This window comes from Chiloscyllium plagiosum, chromosome 22 (genome assembly GCF_004010195.1).
Source record: "Chiloscyllium plagiosum isolate BGI_BamShark_2017 chromosome 22, ASM401019v2, whole genome shotgun sequence".
NCBI classification, from domain to species: Eukaryota; Metazoa; Chordata; class Chondrichthyes; order Orectolobiformes; family Hemiscylliidae; genus Chiloscyllium; species Chiloscyllium plagiosum.
The window spans coordinates 53,150,163-53,169,066 of NC_057731.1; the positions used below are offsets into that span (position 1 = coordinate 53,150,163).

Genomic DNA, 18,904 nt, shown 5'->3' on the forward strand with positions numbered 1-18,904 from the left:
AGGTCATTTTCCTGGGGTGGGGAAGTCAAGAACTAGAGGGCATAGGTTCAGGGTGAGAGGGGAAAGATATAAAAGGGACCTCAGGGGGCAACTTTTTCACTGAGTGTGGTGTGTGTATGGAATGAACTGCTTACAACTACTGTATTTAAAAGGCATCTGGAATGGATATATGAATAGTAAGAGTTCAGAGGGATGTGGGCTAAGTGCTGGCAAATGGGATTAGATTAGGTTAGGATATCTGGTTGGAGAAAGTGAGGACTGCAGATGCTGGAGTACCAGAGTTGAAAAATGTGGTGCTGAAAAACACGGCAGGCCAGGCAGCGTCCGAGCAGGAGGAGAATTGACATTTCGGGCGTAAGCATAAGAAGGGCTTATGCCGGAAACGTCAATTCTCCTGCTGCTCGGATGCTGCCTGGCCTGCTGTGTTTTCCAGCACATTTTTAAACTAGGATATCTGGTTGGCATGGACGAGTTGGACCAAAGGGTCTGTTTCCGTGCTATACATCTCTATGACTCTAATTCAGAGACTTGAGACAAGAGTTGGGCAATTATTCTGAGGTGGTGTTACATTGTCATTCTGGGGATAGGGTATCACTTGCAGTGTTTCAGCTTCTATACTCTCCATTTCCCAGAGCAACTCTCAGAAACCAACCAATTCACGGACACAGACCAACAATAACCTCAGAAAAGCTGAAGAGTGGTTTCAATGTAAAAAAAACCCCACCCCAATTGTCCTCACACTGAGTTTCTGTAGAGCACGGTTATGTATCAACCACATTCAGATTTCCCTCCCTCGAGACCACTAATGAAGCAGAGCGATAAATACAAAACATTAAAAATAAGGTGGTGCTGGAGACAAATTAAATGGCTGGAATAACATGTCAGGTACAAAGTCACATTCTGAGGGTCTTGCTAAAGTAATAAGTAATCCAAAACTGTACAAACTAATTAAGGTAGAAAAAATCATAATGAGTTATCAAAATGATGGTGCCAAAACAGGACAGTAAGGAAGATTTTACAGACACTGGACAGTGTGGTGGGCTCACATGTAGCGTGACATCAACCCAAGATCACTGTTGAGGCTGTCGTCATGGATACGGAACTTGGCTTTCAGCTTCTGCTCAGCCCCAGGGTGAGTCAGTAAAGTGCAGCTAGGGTAAGATTTGAACCCAGGTTCTCCAGTGCATTAACCTGAACCTTAGAATGATTGGACCCAACTTTCCCTGAAGTGGATGTCTTTATTGTTGCTTATAAAATCATAAGGTGAATGGCAGGTACCTTTTCTCCTGGGTGGGGGGATTTCAAAACCAGGAGGAATATTTTAACATGAAGAGCAAAGATTTTAAAAAAGACATGAGGGGCAACAGAGGAAGTGGTGGATGTGGGTACAGTTAAGAGACATTTGGATAAGTACATGAACAGGAAAGGTTTGGAGGGATATGGACCAGGAGCAGGCAGGTGGGACTGGTTTAGTTTGGGGACATGGTCAGTGCGGACTGGTCAGATTAAAGGGTCTGTTTCCATGCTGTTACACCTTGATGTCCTATTGCTTTCTGTGGTGGCTGTGAAAGATTGTAAGGTAGAATTTGAAGGAGATCCATGTCCTTCCCGATTATTTGTATCAACCAGTCTCTGAAACCTGATTATCTGGTCAGTGTCACATTGTGGGAGCTTGCTGTGTATAAATTGGATATGCATTACAGCAATGACTGTGCTAAAACAGAAAGTATTTCATTGGCTGTCAAGCTCTTTGGAAAATTCTGCAATCCCAAAAGGTGCTATACAAATTAACGTTCTTTCTTGTTTGGCTCTGGCATTTGCAATCTGTTCTTTTTCAACCAGGGGATATTTTAATTATATTGTAGTAAAGTAACCTGTTGGAAAGTTATTGATTAAAGTCTGGAACCCATACCCTCGCAGTTTAATCGGTCAGCAAAAACATTTGTTCAGTCTCCCCCTTCACTCGGTTAATGTGGAGAAAGAAGTTCTTTTTTTGCAAAAAGTAACAAAAGAAGCACGTGTTTTTATTCTCTTTTTGTGCTTAAATCGGTTGGTTTGTGAGGAGCTTTAAATTGGCCCGTGTCCCCTCACAGAGCCTGTGGTGCAGTACGAAGAGGTTCCCAGAATGTGACTTCCCAAGATTTACTCCGAGGGGCAGAAAGTACAGGGTTGAATCTCACTGTGCGGGTTTCTAAATTTGCAGCAACTGGCTTCTGGTGCAAGAGAGAGGGGGAAAGAGAGGGAGAGAGAGGGGGAAAGAGAGGGAGAGAGAGTGTCAGTGATGGAAATGGACGCTGAGGAATCAGAGCTGTGCCTGTTGAATGCTGACCTCCCGGCATGTCCAGAAGCTGACAGGAGGTCTTCACTCACAGGCCGATATAAAGTTCACCTATTTCTGCCCAGCTTCTGGTTTTCCCACTTTCCAGAGAGGTCTCCTCTCAGGTTATCCGACTGAGGTCAGGAGCTATAGTCTTGAGCTGCTCTCTGTGTCACTGTGCCTTGTTTAACTGCGTGCATTCACTTGCTCGACTGGGTAAATCATTTCCCCTAATTTTTTCTTTTGAAGGTGGGCAGCATATGTAGATCTCCCTGTCCCCCCACAGAACCTTACTGGGGGGTAAGGGAGGGGAAAGAGAGTCGGGGGAATGGGTAGGAAGGTTATTTGACATTGGAGCACTCAATGGTGAATTCTCCAGGCTGTAGGCTGACCACATATTCACCACTCTCCCCCTCCCGTGACCTCGAACTCTCTGAGACCGAGCGGTGTCCCTTAGTAAAGGGCTCACGTTCATGCCCTTCTGCTTCCACCTCAACAAGGCCCATCCATACCCCCCACAAGGTGGAACTCTTCTTCCGCCATAGGCTCTGACTGGTCACCCAGGAGACTTAGTTGAGTCTCTAGGGATGGAGGTTCAAATCCCAACACAGCCTCTGGCAGAATTTTAATCACTTTAAAAATCTGGAACTAGAAACGAGTCCCCGTGATCGTCAATTGTACCAGAAACCCCTCTGGTTCATTAATGCCCCTTCAGGACAGGAAATGGACAGTCCTTCTGTTATCTCACCTACATATGACTCCAGACCTGTAATTTAATTGCCCTGGAGAGCAGGGAAGTGTTAATAAACATCACCTCCTGTGAAAGAATAAGTTTCAAAAGTTGGGCCTATTTCTCCAGATTGTGCTGTTAAGACAGGATTTTGTGTAATTGCTTTGCTGTCACTAAGCCATTACTGTAAGAACTATCACTGTGTTAACAATGTGAATGAAAATACTGGTCTGGTTTTCAGCTTGTAGGTTTTTGCAAGTGGTTTTGAAAGGGAGCTATCGGATATATTTTAAAGTCCAGCTCTGATTGCAGGGGCCTAGTGAGACATGATGAGCCTGACGATGCAGCCTGAGCTCCCCACCCCAGAGCAGAAAGCAACACACACACACACACCGCAGACACACACTCAGGGCACGGGCACACGCCACAGACACGGACACGTGCTACAGACACAGACACACACTCAGGACACAAACAGACACTACAGACACTGACACAGACACACCGCAGACACCAGTTTTATTTTGCTCTGGCTGCTATTTTTAGTGCGCTATTGGAGAGTGTTCCCATTACATTCCTGTTTTCTTTGAAACAGAACTTGTTAAACTTGTTTATTATAATTCCAACATTGTGCAGAAACATTTCTGTGATGCATCACTCAAACTGAGATGTGATTCTCCGTCCTGTGTTAAACACCAGCATCTGTCTGGACACACTAACTGCTCGGCCTTCTCTGGTAGACAGCTCCTTACTGGGGAGATGTTGGGGTGGGTGTGGGGGGAGGGGGCGGTGGCTACAAGGAGCAAATTGGGAAACAGCTGCTAGCAGAGCTCCCACTCTGTCAGGTTCACTGGGTCCATGTGGTGAGTCTGTGTTTACAAACATACAGGCCTACTCCAAGTAGGCTATTCGGCCCCTCAGACTTGCTGTACCACTTGGTAAGATCATGATGATGTGTTTGTGGTTTGAATTTCACATTTCCGCTACGCAATTAACCTTTGATTCCCTGCCTAACAAGAAACTAACAATCTGTGCGTTAAAAATATTTCATGACACTGTCTTCAGTGCCTTCTGAGGCAGAATTGTGCAGTCATTCTCCATTTATGAGTGAACCTTGCCTTTTATGTTCCTCTTGATAGTTCATCTGCCAGGTTTTTGCTCAATTTATCTGTATCCATTTGCATCATCTTTTACATCCTCTTTATAAAATACTTTCCTAATTATCCTCACTAGTGTCTACAATTTAGCCGCCATGCCTCGGCTCTCCCCATCAGAACAAAGGGACTAAGAGCAGGAGGAGGCCATTCAGCCCCTCGGGCCTCTTCCGCCACTTGATACAATCATGGCAGATCTGGTCTCAGCCCCAGTTCCACCTTCTTGCTCACTCTCTCCATAGCCCTTCACCAGGTTACTCTCTAAAAACCTGACATTGACGTAAATTGTAAGAACCTGAGGCTGCTACACTGTGGGACTCCACCGTTTTTACTGCAAGTTTGTTAATAACATGTTTTTTAAAAAGAGAGCCCAAATGGAAAGGTGAACTTAGTGTCTGTGGTATGGAATTTTCAAATAGTCATAGAGATGGACAGAATGGAAACAGACCCTTCAGTCCAACCCGTCCATGCCGACCAGATATCCCAACCTAATCTAGTCCATCTAGTCCCACCTGCCAGCACCCAGCCCATATCCCTCCAAACCCTTCCTATTCATATACCATTGCAATTGTACCAGCCTCCACCACATCCTCTGGCAGCTCATTCTATACACGTACCACCCTCTGAGTGAAAAAGTTGCCCCTCAGATCCCTTTTAAAACTTTTCCTTCCCCCCCTTAAACCCATACCCTCTAGTTCTGAACTCCCCCACCCTGAGGAAGAGCCGTTGCCTATTCACCCTATCAATGCCCCTCACGATGTTATAAACCTCTAAAAGGTCACCCCTCAGACCAGGACCGGTCTTTGAACTTGCTGCTGTACGTGTTCAGGGATCTTGCTGTGTAATAACACCAGAGAATGCTGCTTTTTTTAGCCAGTGCAGCTGAAAGCTGTCGAGTGTTCAAGGGATACAAGGCAGACCTGGAAAACCATGAGACACGGGACAGTGTCCCCTTTGTACGGGGAAATCCGGTTCTTCATCTCGGATGGTCAGCCTGATTTGGGAACCTAGACTTCACTGATGCTCATGAGGAGAAAGTGAGGACTGCGGATGCTGGAGATCAGAGTCGAGAGTGTGGTGCTGGAAAAGCGCAGCAAGTCAGGCAGCATCCGAGGAGCCTCATTTCTGATGAAGGGCTTATGCCTGAAAGGACAATTCTCCTGCTTCTTGAATACTGCTGAGCTGGCTGTGCTTTTCCAGCACCACACTCTTCGACTCTAATGCTCATTAGATCCTGCTGGTGTGCGCTATATTTTACACCTCTGGGAAGCGGTTTTAAAGAGACAGATTAAAAAAATATAAATTCAGTCTTTTCACTGTGGGCTTCAATGATTGGGAGCTGTATCACATGGATTTCTTTTCGGATATGCCTTTTATTTTACCCCTACATAGAAATATTACAGTGCCAGTCTCATGGCTCAGCAGTTGAGTCTGTGAATCACGTCCATGTAAAAAATTAATGACTTTGAGAATGGAAACTTGCAGTTGGATTCCTCAGGACAAAAGGGTATTTTTAAGGAGTAATTAAGGTGCTAAAGCAAAGACAGGAGCTGTATTTTTGTTTAAAATTAAGACCAGCAGGGCCAGTAATGGTGAGTCACCCTGAGGAGCCTGTGTTTGTTTAGTTTTAACTCAGTCCTGTTATTGATGACTTGGGAACAGGTGATGACCAGTTAGCTACTTGAGCTGATCAGAGTGAGCTCATGGGCTGCTCTGAGACCTAACTCCACAGACTTGTCCTTGCCTCCTATCCTGTTATAGCTTTTAGTTAGAAAGGTCTGTCAGTCTCCAGTTTACAATTAATGTTTGTTGTAGTTTAAAAAACACCTGAGGAAGGGAGCCTCAAACTTCAACCAGCTTTTGCCACTGACCACTCTGACTTGGACATATATCATCGTTCCTTCAGTGTCGCTGGGTCAAAAGCCTGGAATTCCCTCCCTAAAGGCATTGCGGGTCAACCCACAGCACACAGACAGCAGTGGTTCAGGACGGCAGCTCACCCCCACTTTCTCAAGGGGCAATTAGGGACGGCAATTGACCCAACCAGCAACGTCTGCAACCTATGAGTCAATGAACAATAATGTTTCCATATTTTTCTGCAAACTGCATTGTGCTTTTATTTTCCATTGAAGGTTATAACACATACCTGTAGAAGAAGTCAGCAGCACTCTGACACTCAGCCTCGGGCGACTGTCTGTGTGGATTTTGTACCTTCTCCCCCTGTCTGCGTGGGTTTCCTCCCATAGGTTAGGTGGATTAGGGTTATAGGAGGAAGTGAGGACTGCAGATGTTGGAGATCAGAGTCGAAGAGTGTGGAGCTGGAAAAGCACAGCAGGTCAGGCAGCATCCGAGGAGGAGGAGAATCGAGGAGATGGTTGGGATGTTCTTTGGAGGTTGGGTGTGGACTTAATGGGCCGAATGGCCTGCTTCCCACTGCGGGGAATTCTAAGACCTAGTTGTAGAAAAGAATCACAAGTTATTAAGGATTCAGGGGAGTCTCCTGAAATTAAAACCGAAGCCAATTATGTCACTAGCACTAAGTCAGAAATAAACACTTAAAGTACCCTCAAGAATGTAAGTAAATATTTTTTCTGTTATGTTTCCTACTAACTCCCCAACCCTGCCCCCCACCCCTCCAGTCCTTCTGCAGAAGTGTCAGCCATTGTATCCTGGTCAGAATATGATTCTTTAGCTGGTTTTCCAAATCACTATAGTTTCTGCACTCTCTCGCTCTCTCTCCATTGCCCAGGGTAAGGGAATGATCCAACAAGATCTGGATTTGAAAGTAAAACTATTTCATGACACTTAGACATCACTGGCTGGGCCAGCATTTATTACCTGTCCCTGAATTTGCAAAATTCATTACCACATGGGGCTGGGTCATTGACGTATATTCATGGCAACGATAGATAGGTTTTACTTAGTAAGGGAATGGACGGTAATAGGGACAAGGCAGGAAAGTGGAGTTGAGGATGATCAGATTGACTTGTTGAATGGTGAGACAAGCAAGATGGACTGAATGGCCTACTTTTGCTCATGGGGTCTTATGGCCACATATGGTTACCTCAGTCAGTGGGGAGAAAGTGAGGACTGCAGATGCTGGAGAATCAGATTTGAGAGTGTGGTGCTGGGAAAGCACAGCCAGTCAGGCAGCGTCTGAGGGGCAGGAGAATTGACATTTTGAGCATAAGCCCTTCATCAGAAATGAAGGCCTGAAACGTCGATTCTCCTGCTCCTTGGATGCTGCCTGAATGGCTGTGCTTTTCCAGCACCACACTGTTTGACTCAGTCAGTGTGGGGTCTTGGCAGACACTGCTGGCTCAGGAAATGGCTCAATTTCCCCGTCTTGGTGTTTGACATTAACTTGCTGCTTGCAGAGGTCTCAAAAGATTTACACTTTTCATCTCCTTGTAATCTATTTCTGTCAAGCACTTCCTCTTTTTATTACCATATAAATGATTAAGTAGTACATATAAGTTAACGTTCAGGTTGGATGGGCTCCCAAGCCCCTCTGCTAAACTTAAACACAGTGAAAACCCATTAATTTTAAATATTGATCAACAATCACATGGCACTTTACAGAGAAGGGCTGATGATTGAAGTGGGTTATTTACGAGACTCATTTGTTCAAGGATGAAGTAATTGCAGGTCAAGCTTTTAACCTTCCTGTTCCTTCATTATACCTCATTTTCCACAGTTCGTGCCATCTCTTACACAAGGTAATTAATATCAGAATAAGCTCTGCATTAGACGCATATGCCTTTCTGTGGTTTTGTATATTAGACTTGGGGGGAGGGGGGAATGACTGTAGTGGCATTTTCATTTGAATGTCTAATGTATTTAAATAATGTCTCCCTCTGGAATCCTTTCAACTTGCTTTCTTTTCAATAGATTGTGGGCTTCAGTTAAGTAGCTGAGAGAGAAAATTGCAGAGAGGTTCTGGTAGAAATTAACCTTTAAAATTTACTTCAAACCTCAGCAAAGGTGGAATAAAGCAAAACTGTCCATCGTCTTTCCTGACCTCAGTGTCGCAAAGCACTTTACACTTAATTAAGCATTTTTGAAACACACTTTGAACAAATTTGTATGTAGCAACTTCCCAAGCATCAATGTGAGAATAACTGGATGATTTGAGTTTAGTGATGATGTTGGAGGGTAATATATCTGCCACTGTATCAAATAGATCTTCCCTGCTCTATTGTGCGATAGTACCTTGGGATCTTCTTCATCCACCTGAGAGAGTGACATATTTATCCAGTGCAGAACTGAGGACATTTGGTTGGGAAACTCCCTGGCTCTACACTCATCCCTGGAACACCTGGATAGCAAAGATACCTGCATCAGGCTCCCACTTATTGCCTACAGTTTTGCCTTCAACACCATAATGCCAAATAAACTCATCTTTAAACTCCAAGACCTTGGTCTCCGTTCCCCCCTCTGTAACTGGGTCCTTGACCTTCTGACCCACAGACCACAATCAGTAAGGACAGGCAACAACACCTCCTCCAGCATAATCCTCAACATCAGTGCCCTGCAAGATTGTGTACTCAATGCCTTACTATACTCCTTATAGACTCAAGACTGTGTCACCAAATTCCTCCCCAACGCCATTTACAAATTTGCTGAATCACTGTTGTAGGTCACATCTCAAACAACGGCGAGACAGAATACAGGGAAGAGACTGAGTGCTTAGCAGCATGGTGTAAAGACAACACTCTCCATCAACATCAGCAAAATGAAGGAGCTGGTCATTGACTTCAGGAAGTGGAGTGGAGGGCACACCCCTGTCTGTATCAATGGGGCTGAGGGGGAGAGGGTCGAGAGGGTCAGGTTCCTGGGAGTGACGATCCCCAACAATCTGTCCTAGTCCACCCAAGTTGACACAATGTTCAAGAAAGCACAATGTCTGTACTTTCTCAAGAGGCTAAGGAAATTCAGCACATCCACAAGGACTTTTACCAGTTATTCATCACAGTGTGGTCTGGAAACTGCTCTTCCCAAGACCGCAAGAAACTAGAGAGAGTCGTGAACACAGGCCAGTCCATCACATAAACCAGCCTTCCATCCATTGACTTCATCTATACTTCCCACTGCCTGGGGAATGCAACCAACATCATTAAAGCCCCCTCCCACTCCGGTTAGACTCTTTCCACCCTTTTCCATCAGCCAGAAGATATAAAAGTCTGAATCCACGTACCAACAGATTCAAGAACAGCTTCTTCCCCGCAGCTATCAGACTTCTGGACAAACCTCTCAAATGTTACTGTTGATTTTGCTCTCTCTCTCTCTCTGCACCCTCTCTGTGGCTCTAACACTGTATTCTGCACTCTGCTCTGCTACCCTGATGCACTTTGTATGGTACGATCTGCCTGTATACAAACAAAACAACACTTTTCATTGTATCTCAGTACATGGGACAACAGTAAATCAATCACACTAGTGTCTCGAGTCACAATTGTCCACTTTCCCTAACCCATGTCGGGCGTGTTTACGGCTGAAATAAGGCTTTTCTTTCACTTTCCTCCATTCTGTTCACCAAAATGTTAATGTTTTTATTGGAGTGAGCCTGATCTCCATACCCTTCTGGACAGCCCAATCCTTATGGGAGAGCGCAGACAACTTGTGAACAAGCTCGAGGTTGGGTCAGAGGAGATGGGAGCCTTATATCCTCCTATCAACGTGGTTCAGGCACTCTAGCACTCCCTAAAGGGGGCTCCGGATTGATATTTGACCCCACCCTTTGGGTTGCTGGCAGTTGTTGAGGACAGATTAAGGCTCGAGGAGAGGTTGCATAGAAACAGACGTCGAGAATGTAGAGAAACAGCAAGTTTGAGAGACAGAGAAACAGTTACCCAGAATGAGAACTATTCTAGAGAGGATTTATATTTGACTCGAAATGTTAATTCTGTTTCTCTCTCCACAGATGCTGCCTGACCTGCTGAGTTTCTCCCAGCGTTCTCTGTGTTTGTTTCAGATTTCTAGCATCTGCAGGATATTATGTTTATTCGAGGAGTTGAGCAGATTTGCTTTGTATTCGTTGGAATTCAGAATACTGAGAGGGGACCTTATTATCAGGCCGCATTTGGAATATTGTGAGCAGTTTGGAGCCCCGTACCTAACGAGGCGTATGCTGATCTTGTTAGGGATCCAGAGGAGGTTGACGAGAATGATCCCGGGGATGAAGGGCTTGTCATGTGAGGAACGGGTGAGGACTCTGGGTCTGTACTCGAAAGAGTTTAAAAGGATGAGGGGAGATCTGATTGAAACTTACAGAACGCCAAGAGGCCTGGATAGAATGGATGTGGTGAAGATGTTTCCATTATTAGGAGAGAGTAGGACCCAAGGACACAGCCTCAGAGATGGGGCAATCCTTTAGAACTGAGGTGAGGAGGAATCGATGGGCTGAATGGCCTAATTCTGCCCCTGTGTCCCATATAAGATTCTTGGGGGAGCTGACAAGGTAGATGTGGAAAGGGTTGTTTCCTCTTGTGGGACAGTCTAGGACCAGAGGGCATCATTACAGAGTAGGGGTCACTCATTTAAGGCTGATATGAGGAAGAGTTTCTCTCTGTGGGGAGTGAATCTGTGGAACTCTTTACTGCAGAGGGGCCTTGAGGCTGGGCCATTTGCATTATTGAAAGCTCAGGTAAGTTTTTAATCATAAGAAAATCTAGGGTTATGAGGAAGAGTCAAGAAAGTGGAATTGAGGATGATCAGAGCAGCCCCACGTCTCATTGAATGGTGGAACAGAATCGATGGGCTGAATTGCCTACTTCTGCTTCTGTCTTCTAAGAAACAGATGCCCTTTTTAAACAGCTCTGCACTATCCCAATGGTCATTGTGATCATTACTTTAACTCCAACATGTTTCCCTTTCCACCTTTTAATCATTCACCCTTTTTGGTTGTTGCCTGTATCTTAACTGGTTATCTCCTGGGCGAATGCACTCTGGGCTGTTTGTGATGTGCGCAGTGCCCCAGGATAGCGGGTGACCTTGCTACAGATTGAGACGCCTTTGGCATTAACCCCTGCACCACGGAATAGGTTGGTGGTCAAGCTGTTCCCCTGGTCACACGCTGCAGTCTGCTACTGGCCACCAGGTGGCAGTGGTACCCACCCCACCTCACACTGAACGAATTACCCATTTGGGTGAGGAAACAGTTTCTCAATCGAAGGCTGCAGGTAGTTTGGAAAGGCATGTTCAAAATAGTATAGAGAATACAGCCACCCTGCAGAATGTTACAACACTGGGTAAACCCCCTCTGCTAATTTAAACCAGCAACTCAGAAAAGATTCATTCCGTGCTGTAATCTGTTAAAATTCCAGAGGCAAAGAACTTTCCCAGAGGCCACCATTAACAGTAAAAATTAACAACTTTGTTCTTTAAGCTCAACAGAGAATATTAAAACCAACAACTATTTACAAGTCCTTTCTCTTAAACCTAACTTTTACCTACAATACCAGTCCGATTTAAAAAAAATCCCAATTAAAATTTACAAAAAGAAAATGATCATTTTTCGAAACTAGTCAGCTTTGTCGGTTCTCCTTTTGTAGATTCTCTCCAGGTCAGCCTCGATGCTCTGCTGTGCACTCCCCACAGACAGGCACCTTTCAGAGAGTTCTTCAATTAGCAGTCTACATTTGTTACGTCTTTGGCAGTTTTCTCCCTAATTGTTCAAAATGTCCGGTTTTATACCCCAAAACATTGGATTGTTTCGTTGAGTTTAATATTATCAAAATACTAAATTCACATTTGATTTGTGTTGTGGTATCTCGGGGCATAATTTAAACTGATTGGCCAAATTTGAATTTGTTTTTATTTCATGGCAACCCATCTGTTGCTATTTGTTTTGTCCAAGTGTTACATTGTTACCTTGTTCAGAACTCTCTCTGTGCTTTGTCAGTCCTTGCTAGCTTTTCAACTCTCTTAAAGGTACAGTACACCTCTACACCTTCATAACAAGAACTAAGCTGCTCATTCTTGGGATCATTTGACTAGATCTCTCCTGAATCTGTCCTTGACGTTGCTGTCAAAATGTGGTGCCTGGTATTTGACAATGCACACCAGTGGTCAAACCAATGATTACAACTGTTTAGCACATCTTCCTTGCTTTTGTCCACTTTACCTGTTTCTCTTTCCAACTGCTTTATCAATTTGTACCACTGCTGTGTGGAAAGCTGTTTACTTTATTACATTTTTTCAAAGAGTTTGGATTCTATATTAGAGGCATGTGGATGTTGGTTTATATTTGTGAAGGAAATTAAGAATTAACTCAGCTAGTCCTTGTGGAACTATGATTTTAAATCACATGTATCAGAACATATAACTGCAAGGCCTCCTGGAGTGTTAATGGAAGTTTGCTTATGTTGTGAGGATTTATGATAGGTGAGAGAAAACATTAAAAGATATTTGTTTGCTTTTGGATTTAGAATAATCAAGGACTGGTTTTCACTTCGAAAGCCACAGAAACAGGTAAGGTTTTAGACAGCTCAAAGGAAACCTGATCTAAATCAGATTCCCATCATCCTCTCCAAGAAAAAGGCGACTATTCAGAGCAGTTAAAATATTAAGTGAAATAAAGTGGGCGGCATGGTGGTTAGCACTGCTGCCTCACAGCGCCAGAGAACCGGGTTCAATTCCCACCTCAGGCAACTGTCTGTGTGGAGTTTTCACTTTCTCCCTGTGTCTGTGTGGGTTTCCTCCGGGTGCTCCGGTTTCCTCCCACAGTCCAAAGATGTGCAGGTTAGGTGAATTGTCCATGCTAAGTTGCCCGTACTGTTAGGTGAAGGAGTAAATGAATGGGTCTGGGTGGGTTGCTCTTCGGAGGGCCGGTGTGGACTTGTTGGGCCGAAGGGCCTGTTTCTACACTGTAAGTAATCTAATCTAATCTAACTGCACAAGACCAGTATCCTGTCACCAAGTCACCCTTTATTTACATATGCACAGTACATTGGCCAGCCAGCTCAGAGTGAATCCCTGAAGTCAGGAGATTCTGAATCCCCCAGCTATATAGGTCTGCCAGGGCTCCCCTCACTTTTTCCAGGTTAACAGCCCCAGTCAAGGATATCATAGTTAATAAGATCCACCTGGTTCCAATCACTACAATCAGTCCCCTAAGTGAAAGTGTTTAGTTTGTGAAACTTCCAGTCCAGAAGTGTTTGGTTAGAAGTCTACTTTAGTTATTGAAAGTTGTGAAAGTCTAAGAACTCAGGAGTTTGAGGATTTACTGTAAAGACTTCACCATTGACAGGGTAGGAAGTGAGGAAAATGCAGTGAACCAGAGTGCCTTACCATTACATCCAAAATATATGGCTGACTAGCTCTTTCTCTGACTAACTTTGTCTCTCATCCCATGAGAGAATTAAAACCTTAATCTTACAGATTTAATAACGAAGGAAATTCAGAGTGACCGGAAAGTGAGGGCATTGGGGAGGAGATAGAATTTTGTTCCATTGAAACCTTTCAAACTGAGATATACTTGGAGAGCTTGCTTTGCTTTACTTTTATATCTTTTGTGTAATGCAGTCTGGTTTGTAATTAGACCCAAATCTGCAGTCTGGTGTGCTTCTGTTTCAGTGAAAGACTAGCATGTTAAACTGAAAAACAAAACTTGATCAATCTAGTCAGCTTTTATGTTGGAGAAAGTGAGGACTGCAGATGCTGGAGATCAGAGCTTAAAAATGTGTTGCTGGAAAAGCGCAGCAGGTCAGGCAGCATCAAAGGAACAGGAGAATCGACGTTTCGGGCATAAGCCCTTCTTCCGGAATGAGGAAGGTATGCAAAGTAGGCTAAGATAATTCATCCCTTGTGGTTGGAGGGTTCCTAGGCGGAAGATGAGGTGCTCTTCCTCCAACCGTCGTGTTGTTATGGTCTGGCGATGGAGGAGGCCAAGGACCTGCATGTCCTTGGTGGAGTGGGAGGGGGAGTTAAAGTGTTCAGCCGCTGGGTGGTTGGGTTGGTTGGTGCGGGTGTCCCAGAGGTGTTCTCTGAAATGTTCCGCAAGTAGGCGGCCTGTCTCCCCAATGTAGAGGAGGCCACATTGGGTGCAGCGGATGCAGTAAATGATGTGTGTGGAGGTGCAGGTGAATTTCTGATCGATATGGAAGGATCCCTTGGGGCCTTGGAGGGAAGTGAGGGGGGAGGTGTTGCTCCTCATTCCTGAAGAAGGGCTTATGCCCGAAACGTCGATTCTCCTGCTCCTTTGATGTGCCTGACCTGCTGCGCTTCTAGATATTTACAGATTCACGAGGGGTGTAGATAGGGTTAATGGTAGCTGTTTTTTCCCTAGGTTGGGGAATTTCAAAACTAGGGGGTATATTTGTAAGGTGAGAGGAGAGAGATTTAAAAAAGACACAAGGGGCAAATGTTTTATACAGAGGGTGGTTTGCGTGTGGAATGAACGTCTTGAGGAAGTAGTAATATTACAATATTTTAAAGGTACTTAGATTTGTACATGAATAGGAAAGATTTGGAGTGATATGGGCCAGGAGCAGATAGGTGGGACTAGTTTAGTTTGGGATTCGAACATAGAACGTTACAGCGCAGTACAGGCCCTTCGGCCCTCAATGTTGCGCCATCCTGTGAAACCAATCTGAAGCCCATCTAACCGACACTATTCCATTCTCATCCATATGTCTATCCAATGACTACTTAAATGACCATTAAAGTTGGCGAGTCTGCCACCATTGCAGGATTACAGTCGGCATGGACTAGTTGGACCGAGGGTCTGTGTCCATGCTGTGTGACTGTACAAAACTGGATAAAAACTAAAAGAACTGCAGATGCTGGAAATCAGAAATTGCAGGAAAAGCTCAGCAGGTCTGGCAGCATCTGTGGAGAGAAATCAGAGTTAACAGAAGTGTGTGTGTGTGTGTGGGGGGGCTTGCTGCTCATAGGACGACTATGTCGTGCGACACTGTTCGGTTCACTAATGTCCTACCCTGGTTAATATCAGCCATCCGTACTGCCCTGACCTACATAGGATGTGACTGTTTCCTAGCTGGCTTCTAATTGTATGAAACCTGCAGATCACACAGGGACTGCAACGGCAGCTCACCCCCAACTTCTCCAGGGTAATTGGCCCAGCCAGTGACCCATATCGCCCAAATAAATTAAAAACGTTGTTGTTGAGCTAATCACGTCAACTGAACAGAAATGAGCCAACTCCTCTCTCAGCTGGGGCATTGTGTCCAGTTCTGGGCATCACATTGTAAGTAAGATGTGATTGTCTTGGAGAGAATGGGGGTTCCAGGAATGAGTGACAAGGGTTGATTGGGCAAGTTAGGACTGTTCTCCTTGGAGAGAGGAAGGCTGAGAGGAAGATTTGATGGAGGTTTTCCAAGTGAGAAGCAAGCTGGACAGAGGAGATAGAGAGAAGCTGTTCCCCATTGTTACAGAAACAGGAATGAGAGATCATTGATTTAAAGTGATCTTCGAAAGTGGCAAGGATGATGTGAGAACCAGGCACTGGCTGGAAATGTGATTGAGGCATTTAAGAGGGACATTGGTTGAATTTTTTTGGATAACCATAATGTGTAAGGGTATGGGGAGGGGGAAGCAGTAGATTGGCACAGGGTTATGATGCTCATTTGAGGAGCTGGTGCTGGTATAGTGGGCCAAATGGCCTCCATTAGCTCTGGAACCCATCTGTGGTTCTCTAACTCAATGTAAATCGAGGTCAGAAATGGGGCTTTCCTCCTTCCAGAGTAAAGGGGACCCGAGGATAGCACTGCTCCAACTGGGAGGCATTTGACTGGAAGTTTCTGTTCATGTTGAGCAGAGTGTGTCATCAATGGGGAATGTGATGAGGACTCAGTGTGGATGGAAGCTGCTTTTTAAATTGAATATGAACCATGTAGGCAGGATCAAAGCCTCTTTAATTGAAATATTAAGAAGAAAATTGGTGAAGGGCTTACACTGGGAGTAGTTAGTTCACATCGCGCCCTGTGAGCCAGTCCCTCCCAAGGTGAAATTGCAGTTTCTCACGGTGGTAGGTGTCTGTGTCTAGACTAATTACTTGTGTTGATAGGCAGGTTTGAGCAGCCTGCTATATGACGTTTTGATTTTTCTTTGTACGTTTAAGCCTTTGGTTATGAGCATCTGATTGGAGTCGGTGCAGCTTCTGATGAGGATGGTGAGGTCATGTGGTTTTTGCCTTAATTGGGAAACTCCAGTCTCTCGTTCCCACCTAAATTACTGGTGAAGCACAAGAAAGAGGCCATTCAGCCATCCTGGACCTCCTAGCTTTTTGAAAGAAATATCCAAAAAATCCTACACCCCTTCTCCCTGTAACACCCCCAAGCCCGTTTAGCCTGCATATTGATGTTCCTGCTGGAGTACACACCTTCGGAAGGATAGATCAGAGGGACCATAATGTAGGTTAGCAAGAATGATATCTGCATTTCAGGGGTTAGGTTTTGAGGATTGATGGTACAAACTAGGCCTGTTTACTCCAGAGTTGGCAAGGTTGTGTTGTGACCTGATCAAAGCCTTCAAGATATGAACAGGAAAAGACAGGGAAGGTAAACTATTTTCACTGGTTGGTGATTCTAGAACTGGGGGCATTGTCTGAGAATCAGGGCCAGACTGTTCAGGAGAGATGTTGGGAAGCACTTCCACACACACAGGATGGGAGAGGTTTGGAACTCTCTACCACAAACGGCAGTGGATGCTGGATCAGTTGTGTATTCTAAATCTGTGACCGAGATAAATTATTGTTCAGCAAAGTTATGAAGGGGTATGGGCCAAAGGCAGGTATATGGAGTTAGGCCACAGAGCAGCCAAGATCACATTGAAAGGTGGGACAAGCTGGAGGGGCTGAATGGCCTACCCCATGTCCAGTTGTGTTTGCAATCTCAAAACAATTTTATGCAGTTAGCAAAGTAGGAGTTGGTGGCAAAGCCCTCTCTCTGGTCTCCATTGGGGATTTGCAAAACGAGACCCTGGAGTTTGGGATCAGCACCCAGAGACAATGTGTCTTGAAGATCTAACCTGCTCATTAACATAGCCACTTCTCTCTGTCTGTCTCACCAGGCTGTGTCTCCAGCATGTCATCTGGAAGGATTTGTTTTGTAGAAAGGATGGGGGAAATGACAGCGGAGTGACAGATCTCAAATGGGAACAGGTAAGGTCCACTGAGAGTTTGATTTTAGTTGTCTTGTCTTTGTATGTATTAGTTACCCAGTCAATAGTAACACAATTAAAAACTTGAGATGCAAAAATTAAAAACTGCGGATGCTGAAACAAGAACAAAAAGTGCTGGAGAGACTCAGCAGGTCTGGCAGCATCTGTGGAGAGAGGAAACAGAGTTAAAGTGTCAAGCCCAGTGCCCTTACTTCACAGAAAATAGGAGTGAGAGTAGGCCACTTGGCCCTTTGAGCCGACCCCGCTACTATCCTAACTCCACATCCCAATCCCTTCAGCCCTAGGAACCACATCCAGCACCTTCCTGAAAACGTTCCATGTTTTGGCCTCAACTGCTCTCTGTACGAGAGAACTCCATCATTCTCTGGGTGAAGACATTTCTCTTCATTTTAATGTAATGAATAATGAAGGTATTCAGAGTTCACAGGAACCTGTGGTACCGGGCCGTGCACTCAGAGCAAGTGCAGAGCAACTGGCAGAGGTCTTCTCGGACATCTTCAACCTCTCCCCGCAGCAGGCCACTGTCCCGGCCTGTTTCAGGAGGGCCAACATCATCGCTGTGCCAAAGAAGGCTCATGCAGCATGTCTCAATGACTACTGCCCAGTGAACATAGAACAATACAGCAGAGAACAGGCCCTTCGGCCCACGATGTTGTGCCGAACATTTGTCCTAGCTTAAGCACCCATCCATGTACCTATCCAATTGCCGCTTAAAGGTCACCAATGATTCTGACTCTGCCACTCCCACAGGCAGCGCATTCCATGAACTCACGACTCGCTGAGTAAAGAACCTACCCCTAACATCTGTCCTATACCTACACAACCTTAATTTAAAGCTATTATCCTCTGTGAGAAGAAATGCACCGTCACCTATTGATATGAACAAGAGTTGAACATAGGGGCTCAGGGAAGAGTGAATGGCCACGATATAAAGGCAATATTTGACTGAGGGTGTCATCGGGACAACCTATATATTTGAGCTGAATGGGAATTAGGTGTAACCTCCCGACTCGTTGGGGTCTTTCAGAGTACAAAGAAAGATGCTTGAGATCAATGGTCGACAGTCTTCTCAGTCCCCGGACATTTCTTCAGGAGATCCTTAGGTTAGTTCCTTAGCACAAACACCTTCAGCTGTTTCATCAATGTCTTTCGCCATCACAAGATCAGAAGTTGGGAGGGTTACTGAAGATCACACAATGTTCAGAACAATGTGCCCCTCACCCCCTCAGCTCCTGAACCAATCTGTGTCCATGTGCAGCAAAACCTGGACAAAATTCAGTCATGTGCTGTTAAAGTGCCTGTGACATTCATACAACAGCACGGACAGATACTGTACATTTCCACAGTTAAAAGAGAAGCTCATTCAGCATCTCAAGCTTGTTACGCACTGATATTTGGAAGCTATTCAGCCCATCGAAATTACTGATCAAGAAGAGGGACAACACATTCAATTCTCCTGCCTGTTCCAAGGAAGAGGTTGGGTCTGGTCAGCACATCGAGCTGTTAAATAGGAGCAGGCAGAGCCCAATCAGGCGCTTGAACCTATTCCATGTAACCAAG

At 45.0% G+C, this 18,904-nt stretch overlaps 1 protein-coding gene across 7 annotated transcripts in view; it reads left to right on the plus strand.

Moving 5' to 3' along the window:
- lzts2a (leucine zipper, putative tumor suppressor 2a) overlaps positions 1–18,904 on the plus strand; it is a 218,523-nt gene that overhangs the window by 48,976 nt on the left and 150,643 nt on the right. For 6 of the 7 annotated variants that reach the window (XM_043713076.1, XM_043713071.1, XM_043713072.1 and 3 more), the window contains exon 2: positions 17,234–17,324. The gene's annotated coding sequence lies outside the window, so the exon portion shown is untranslated. Of the gene's footprint in view, positions 1–3,964; positions 3,986–17,233; positions 17,325–18,904 lie in introns of those variants that run through there. The other variant, XM_043713075.1, reaches the window with a different exon arrangement.